This window comes from Medicago truncatula, chromosome 6 (genome assembly GCF_003473485.1).
Source record: "Medicago truncatula cultivar Jemalong A17 chromosome 6, MtrunA17r5.0-ANR, whole genome shotgun sequence".
Lineage (NCBI taxonomy): Eukaryota > Viridiplantae > Streptophyta > Magnoliopsida > Fabales > Fabaceae > Medicago > Medicago truncatula.
In genome coordinates this window covers 25620553-25629633 of record NC_053047.1, presented here as the reverse complement: position 1 = coordinate 25629633, position 9081 = coordinate 25620553, and the positions used below count along the sequence as shown (strand labels likewise).

At 38.9% G+C, this 9081-nt stretch overlaps 1 non-coding gene across 1 annotated transcript; it reads left to right on the top strand.

Annotated features, from left to right (window-relative positions):
- Positions 1–4732: 4732 nt before the first annotated feature.
- Positions 4733–4839, top strand: LOC120576242 (small nucleolar RNA R71). Its single transcript, XR_005642319.1, has one exon. It is a non-coding gene; the product is annotated as a small nucleolar RNA R71 (small nucleolar RNA).
- Positions 4840–9081: the final 4242 nt, after the last annotated feature.

Sequence of the window (9081 nt, the reverse complement as noted above, 5' to 3'; positions counted from 1 at the left end):
TCAAACTCCCCCATACTTGAATCTTTGTTTGTCCTCAAGCAAAAGACATAAACATAGTAGCATCAACATTTAATTCAAATGACAATTCAATTAAAGCACATGTCTCCTCAAGGGCTTAAATCCCAAATGTACACTAATCACAAACCCAAGCATTTCTTGAAATCTTTATTCAACCCAACGATCAAGTTTCAAGTGAGTGTGTGTGTGAAGTCCAACCCTTTTCTTGCTCCTGTATAAGATAGGTATTATGAGGAAACATGGTCTAATCCTAGCACTAAACTAACCAAGAAAGATTCCTTCGACAATTCATATAAGAGAGATGGGAGTATTTGAGAATCTTTGTTCTTTGCCATTTGCACATTTTAAGTTCTTTATTTAAGGAACAACATCTTCACGTAGGAGGTCGGAGGGCCTACCCCCTTCCCCAATCTAGATTCAATGGTATCCCTTAAAACATCATCTTCACGTAGGAAGTCGGAGGGCCTACCTCCTTCCCCAATCTAGATTCAATGATGCTTTTTAAAGTTTTTCTCAAGATAACAATCACCTTCACGTAGGAAGTCGGAGGGCCTACCTCCTTCCCCAATCTAGATTCAGTGATGAGATCTTGGAATTTATTTTGCTTTTTGGCTTTTTATGAACTCCCTTATACTCACTTATACTACTGGCGCTTTGAGAATCTTTAAAGGTTAATGCACCACTAAGATTAGAACGCGTTTCCTTAAAATACCTATTCATACATTTACTCAAGGGAAGCAACTTTGTGTTTTTCTCATTGGAGAATTTTATTCACTTTAAACAAGATGTGGGTATGTCAAGAAGACTTAAAACACAAGAGTTTGCTTTCATGTACAAGAATCAACAAAATACGAGGAGACAATGAAAAATTTTGTGTCATGATATTTTTAATAAAAATTAGCTACTTAACCATGCCTTTTACAATAAAACAAAACAAAAGAATAAAGTTCAAGGGAGTTTGGGAACACTACGACTAAAGACACTTTATTAGGCTCCCCCCACACTTAGGAGAAGCATTGTCCTCAATGATTCAAGATAAAAGAAAAGTAGAAGAGAAGGAGAGGTAGAAGAGTGAGATAGAGATGGAAGAGATAAGTTGAAAAAGAGGAAGAGGAAAACTCACATTTTTATTGAGGTCCATAGGGAGGGCCTTGGAGGTGGAAGTGTTGCATCATGTTCTGAAGCATTTGGTTATTTTCTTCGGATATGCGGTTGCCCCGTAGGACATCATTTCTCAGCCCAGATGATTCAACACCTTGCCTTTGTTGCTCGGTGCTTATCCTTTGTACCTCGGTTTGCATCCATGCCCATCTTTCACCGTTGTCGTTATGGTCATGGGGTTCTTCTGCATGGTGCATGTGTGCCTCTTCTTCGTCACCTTGATTATGCTCTTCATGTACCTGTAATCCATCACCAACATACAACAAATTTTCCTCCACCTCGGGGTTAGTCCAAGATGGGTTAGGAAGTAGAAATAAAAGTGGTATGCGAAGTTGAAGTGCATAAGTCATGGGTGGGTGAATCTTAATGAAGTTCATAGCAATAAGGGTTTCAATATTAAGTCTATTGTTGCCCTCAATTGGATTTATCCCATCTTCGTCACCCACTCCAAACTTCCTAGCGATGAAGGTAATGATACCACCGACTACTATCTCAGCTCTATTGTCAATTCTAGCTCCTATGGAGGAAAGGTAGTCAAGTAGGTAGAAACAAGTATTAACGGGATTGTTACTAAGCATTGCCCAAAGCATAAAAAGTTCATCCGTCCTAGTTGTTCCTACTTCTTTTCTACCCCAAATGGTACAAGCCATGACTCTCTGGAGGTATCTAAGCACTGGGTTGTGAATGTTACTAGCCTTGTTGTTGCGAGGATTATATTGCCTTAGCCCGGTAATGCGTTTCCAAAAGAGAGCGGGGTCATAGTGTGCCGACTTTAAATTTGGATTCCAAGAGTCATGGATGAACCCCGCATTTGCAAAGTCCATCTCTAAACAGAAATTTTCAAGAGACATCTCATAATCCATATTCAAAAGTCGGAAAGAGACTCTATGATCGGGGTTGTCAAAATTCACCTTATCCTTCGTAAATTCAATAGAACTTAAGAATTCATAAGTGAAATTTTCGAAGCCTTTCATAGGTCTAAGCATATCAACCCATCCTAAATTTCCTAGTAAGCTAAACACATTATCCCTTAGTCCTAGCACACTCAAAGTATAAGGATCTGGATATCGAGAAGGATGCAAAGGTTTAGAGAGAAGAATTTTATACCTGTCCCTTTGCTTGTTGTCCTTGAAGATTATGCCATGATTCTTGGCTTGCGTTTTCTTCTTTGGTTGTGGTCCTCCGGAAGAGCTTGCTCCACCTTTCCTAGATGCCATTAATCCGGAACCTTGGTTGACCTTTTGTGTTTTGGGTGAAGGTTGGGTTTTGAGAAATGTTTTGGGTAGAAAAGGTTGGTTGGGTGATGGGGTTGGGGTTTGAGTAAGTGTTAGGAGTTGGGTTGGGTGAATTTGTGGGTTTTGTAGTTGGTTGAATGGGGGCTACGAATTTGGTGGTTTTTGGTTGGGATGGAAGAAAGTTGTTTTTGATGGAAGGGTTATGATTGGAATGTGGATTGTGGTTAGTGGGGTGAAGAAATTTTGAGATTTGGTGAGGTTTTGAGGGAGGTATGGAGTTTGTAAGGTTTGGTGGTTATGGAGTTTTTAGAGAAAAAATGGGAGGATGAGGGATGTGAGTGGTTGAGAATGGGTGATGAAGAAGATGGAAAGTTAGATAAAACTGAACCTGGGATCGGGCACGACCGTGCCAAACTTAGCACGGGCCGGGCCAACTTTCTGGCTTGTGGGTCAGTTTTTTTTTTTTTTGGATAGCAAGGTCTGGCACGGCCGTGCCAGTGTGAGCACGGGTCGTGCCAAGGTTCTGGACATGGGGCCTCAAAATTTTTCTCGTTTTCTTGAATCACCTTCGGAAAATTACCTACAAAATAACTTAAAAAAAAAAAAAACAAAACGAAAGCAGTTAAATACGTGGGTTGCCTCCCACGAAGCGCTTCTTTATAGTCATTAGCTTGACGTTTATAAGAAAGTGTCCTTAGAATGGATCAAAGAGGTCATATTGTGTAGATGGCGCTAATGAGCGTTCTTTCACTTTATGACCTTTAATCATATTACAAGAATAGAGGGCGGGACCTTTCATATAATTCTCCAACTCAAATCCTATCAACTCATCACTCACTTGAAAAACAATCCTACCGTTTTGAACATCTACTATAGCACCCGCAGTGGCGAGAAAGGGTCGTCCTAAGATTATAGGGCACGCATTGTCCTCATCCATGTCAAGCACCATGAAATCAGTTGGGATTTCTATCCCTTCTATTTTAACGGGGATGTCCTCGACATATCCGACAGGTTGGATATCAGAACAATCGGCTAACTTCAATGTTGTTTCGAGAGGCTTGAGCTTGCCCAACCCCAGCCTTGTAAAGAGGGGCAAGGGCAACAGACTAACACTAGCTCCTAAGTCACGCAAGGCACGGTTTAAGGTTTCATTCCCTATCATACAAGGGATGGCAAAACTTCCGGGATCTCTAAGCTTAGTGGGTGGCTTCTTTATGATTGCACTAGTGTCCCTTGTCAAAGCTATTGTTTCATTATGATCTATAGCCTTTTTCTTTGAAAAAATTTCTTTTAAAAACTTGGCGTATAGAGGCATACGAGACAAAGCTTCAGCATAGGGGATTTTAATGCAAATCTTTCGAATTATGTTAAAGAGTTTAGTGAATTGAGCCTCCAAGTTGAGCTTAGTAAGCCTTAAAGGTGTTAGGGCTTTGTTCTTATCAAGCGGTTTCTCACTTTTTATCACACCATACTTACCGAGACACCTGACACTCTCCTTCTTGACATTTTTGGCCTTAGTAACAGTCTCTTCTATCTTACTACCCCCTAGAAAAATAGCGTTAACATGGGCTTTGGGGTTTGTTTCAGGTTGACCAGGAAAGACTCCTGGTGTTTGAGAAGAGGTGGCCACTTGTTGGGCCACTTGGGAGATTTGGGTCTCAAGCATTTTGGTGTGTGTGGCGATGGAATCAACCTTGGTATTGAGTTTGGAGAGAGAGTCGTTCAAAAATCCTGTTTGGTTTTTCAATTCTTGAAGATTTTTATTTTGATTTGCAATGCAATTTTCCAGTAAAATCTCCAAACTTGATTTATGTGCCACTCTTTGGTTGTGTGTATAGCCAGGTGGTGCTGCTTGTCCATAGGAACCTTGAGGATTTTTGTAAAAATTTTGGTTTGGCCTCATTCCTTGGTTGTATTGAGCGTAATTCAGTTGCTCAATATTGGCAGCACTACCTAACTGACAATCAACACCTATATGACCAGTTATACCACAGACTTCACAAGGAGGGGATGCAGAAGAAGGTGGGACAGCATTAAAATTAAGTTTTTCAATTTTTTGGGTTAATGCCTCAACCTTAGCAGCAAGGTGGTTATATTCAGAGACTTCGTATATACCTGCCTCTTTCTTAGAGGGAGTGGGAGTAGTGACGGCTCTCTCGTTGGTCCATTGGTAGTGATTATGAGCCATGTCCTCAATCAAAGCATAAGCCTCCGTGTAGTTTTTGTTCATTAGAGCTCCACCTGCAGCTGCATCAACAGACATCTTAGTGGTATATGACAAGCTATTATAAAATGTGTGGACTATAAGCCACTTCTCTAGGCCATGGTGGGGACAAAGTCTAAGCATTTCCTTGAAACGCTCCCACGCTTCATAGAGAGACTCCCCATCTTTTTGATTGAAACGCGTGATTTGGTCTCTAAACTTAGCAGTTTTGGATGGGGGGAAAAATCGGGCGAGGAATGCTCGCCTCATATCATCCCATGAAGTAATGGAACCGACTTCTAGGGAATGGAACCAAGCGCTAGCTCTATCCCTTAAGGAAAAGGGAAAGAGATGAAGTCTTACGGCTTCTTGGTTCTCTTTTATGGTGCCACTGAGTCTAAGGAAGGAAGAAATATGGAGATTTGGATCCTCAGTGGGTGATCCAGAAAACTGATTCTGCTGCACTAAATTGAGTAGTGCAGGCTTGATTTCGAAGTTATTACCCGCAACCGTTGGGTACACGATAATAGCTTGTGGCTCTTCCATTGAAGGAGTAGCATACTCTTTGAGAGTGCGTTCAGCCATAGCAGTATTATTTTGTGCCTCTCTCTTTTTCTTATGCAAAAATCTTTCGATCTCAGGAATAAATTCTCCGAGACTTTTACTTCTTCGCATAAGAAACCGAGAACCCAAGAAGTTAGTGGTAAAACAAAAGAAAGAAGTAGAAGAAAAGAGAAAGAGAAGAGAGTTCTAATCACAAAGAAAGAGTTAATCAAATTAGTTTACTCCCCGGCAGCGGCGCCAAAAACTTGATGAGATAAAACCGCAAGTGCACGGTCTTACCGAAGTAGTATAAAAGAGTATCGTTCCGACAAGGAGTAGTTCAATTTAATTAACTTTTTAGAGATGATTAGAAGAGAGGAGAGAATTGTAAGTTGGGGGTTTTCAAGCGTTTGAAAGAATATAATAATAAAAGGATCCTTGGGATCGTTGGTTTCCTCTAAATGACAAGTCCTTCTCAAGCCAAAACCATAAGCTTATAATGTTATGTTAGACCTAATTTCTCAAGACAGTTTCTCTTATGTTCCTCTAGCAACCATGCCTATTTCGCTGACTTGATTACTATTAGATTTTGGTTCCTCTAACAACCAAGCCTATTTCGCTGACTTGATTGTTATTAGTTCCCTTGAAGATCGAAACTATATGTCTCAAAGATTGCAAAGCCTATTTCGCTGACTTTGCAATCCTTGTCTGAATTCACTTGTTCGAATATCAAAGCTCCACTTTCGTTTTATGAATTGATATTTGGAATAATGGATAAACAATTATCAAACCCTCCACTTTCGTTTCCACAGTTTGATAATGGTTGATCCATGTTAAGACAGTGAATCCAGATAAGAAATTAGGGTTACATAAGATTAAGGCTTAGGGCTTGGTTTGATTAGGATTATGTCATTTAGACTTATCCAACAATCCCAAGACAAGGAGAAGTCTACTTACTCATGTTCATCGTAGACATGGGGGAGAAGAGAGAAAGCATAAAAGTAAAAGACAAGAAAGTAAAGGAAAACAAAAGAACTTTAATTAGAAAAGCAATTGTCACTTATTGTATTCCAAGTAAAGATGAATATTTGTGATGGCTAGCTACTCTATTTATAGTACACATTTGACTTAAAATCTAAGCAAGTATATTCCAAGAATATTCCACGGTAGATTGTGCGCCAAAATAGAATAGCTCCGAATCCAAGCAAAAGCAGCAAAAGGTGCTATGGAGGGTGGCACGGCCGTGCCAAGGCTAGCACGGGCCGTGCCAGGCTTCTGACTTGTGGGAGACATATTTTGTCTCTCAATCTTCATATTTTTGTGTCCAATTTGCTCCAAATCCCTCTCTTTTGCTCCAAGACTCAATCCATCCAATATTCTTCCCTGAAATATAATAAATTGCAATTTAAAGCAAACTATCCTAAAAAGGAAATAATACTAATATAAAATTATATAAAATCTAAATAAAACTAAACTAAAAAGCATATTAAAATAGACAATAAATGACTCATCAGCATCAAGCCCCCATCGCTATTTGAGTATTAATATACTTCCAGGGCATCAAGCCCCCATTGCTAATTTTGAGCTAATGCTCCAACGTGGTAAGTACAAAGTTCCAGGGCATCAAGCCCCCAACAATGAATGCTAATGCATGGACTCGACCTCTTAAACAACTTAATTCGACAACCTCTTATATTAGTCCAATAATTTGGGACATCATCATCTTCAACATCTTAGACCGACTCATGCAGCTTAGTGAAGGTGAGAAAAACACAAGAAGGGGGGGTTGAATTGTGTTTTCTTTTTCTCTCTAAAAAATCTTTTTCTGATAAACCTTCAGAAGCAGTTTGTGAGTGCTTCTGATGAAATGATCAGAATTAGATATGCAGCGGAAAAGAACAGAGCAGAGAAAAGAAAGACAAAGACACAAGCAGTTATCCTGGTTCCTTCCACAACACGGAAGTAGTCCAGTCCCCCTTGCACTACCAAGGAGATTTCACTATAATCACAAAGATTACAAATGCTCAATACTTTCTAAGTATGAGACTTCACAAAAAATGCTCAAGCACACACGCAAGAGTCTTCCAATGCTCAAGCACTAAGCAAGAGACTTCTAATGCTCAAGCACGCAGGCAAGAGACTTCTGATCAAACAAAAATACAGAGAATTGAGTTTGACTTGAACACTTGATATACAATCGGTGGTGTTCTCAATACAATACAATAAAGACTCTAGACTTTGAATTTCTAAGATGTATCAAATCAGTGCAGAAATTCAGTGTGCTTTGTAGAATCAATTTGACAGAGTTTTGGCGCTTTTTGAACTTGTATATATCTCTCTCTACAATCTTCAAGTCTTCACTCCTTTATATAGAGGCGTGAAAGAGACGTTGAGATAATCAGCACGTCTAAAGAGTCGTTTGAAATCCTTTGATCATCCACCAGTAATCCTTTGCCTGATTTGGGTGTACTCCTTTGAAGAATAAGCTTCAAATTCATTCCCATCTTGAAGGCACAAATTCTGCAGGCATAGCTGTTGTTTTGTCTTGTAGCGTGGACAAAAACAGAGTAGTGGAGGTAGTGGTTGTACACTTGTACTTTGTCAACTCTGTTAACGAAGGACAAATGCTTAGAGCTATCCAAAAGACCGTTGATACCTCCCTTTCAATTCTTCGTTCTTCTTAGGTAAGACTGAATTGAGAACCAGCTACTTTGGATTTTCAGTTTGATTAAAGGATCAAATGTAGCTTCTGATGAAGATATTGCTTCTGATGAAAACCTTGCTTCTGATGACCTTCTGCTTCTGATGACGTCATCACTTCAGAAGCACTTCAACTTCAGGAGCAGTTTTCTTCAGATGCTTGGAATTCTTTTGCTTTTCATTGTTCTTCCAGGACCTGTTGAAATTACTTGATTAGCCTTTGGTCCTGTACACTTGAACAATAATTAGTAATAACCAATTGACAATTTTTAATACCTTGTTATCATCAAAACTCAATAAGGTTCATTGTGAAACACATTTTGTTCCAACAATCTCCCCTTTTTTGATGATGACAAACAATAGTATTTAAAATGTTCAATTGTTGTTGATCTAATTAATAAGTTGACTACTGGGATAGAGGTTTGTAAGCTCCCCCTGAGTCTAATAGATTTTTAAGGTGAGGTTTGTAAGCTCCCCCTGAGTTCTATTCTTATTAATAAAATCAGAAGTATTTAAACAGGTTTTGAAATGGTTATAGTGGGGCTCAGTGCCTTAAAATACTATACATTTACTCCCCCTTTTGTCATCAACAAAAAGAATAAAAACAAAAGAAAGAGTAGCAGAGCAATAAACATAGAAACCTTAAAATACAGTGTATCAGAGCAAACAGCATTAAAATGCAGCAAATATTATCAAAGTATAAAGCTTGTAAGATAGATGGTTCAGAAGCAAATGATAATATATATATATATATATATATATATATATATATATATATATATAGAAAAGTTAAGATACAAAAGCAAATCAACTAAAGTACTTAGAACAAAGATTAAAACAAGCAAGAAAATTGGGTGTGCAACTAAGGTTGGGCTTGCTTATACATCTGTTCCAAGAGATACTTAATTTGCTCATCCTTCTTCTTAAGTAGCTCATCCTTTTCTCTCATTCTTCTTTTAAACCCAGCATGAATTCTTGCAGCCCTTGTGATGTACTCTTCTTCTGGATAGAAAGGAGTGATGTCAAGCAGAGGCACATAATTCAGCTCTTTCACTTTATCTGCTTCATGCATATCATCCAACATCTTTTTCAGCATTGCAGAGTGAGAAGAGACACACTTAGTTCTTAGCTGATCCAGCTGTAACGCCCACTTTCGTTTAATCGTTATTTAATCGAGTTTAGGCAATTATATTATAATTATATAATATATGCATGATTTTG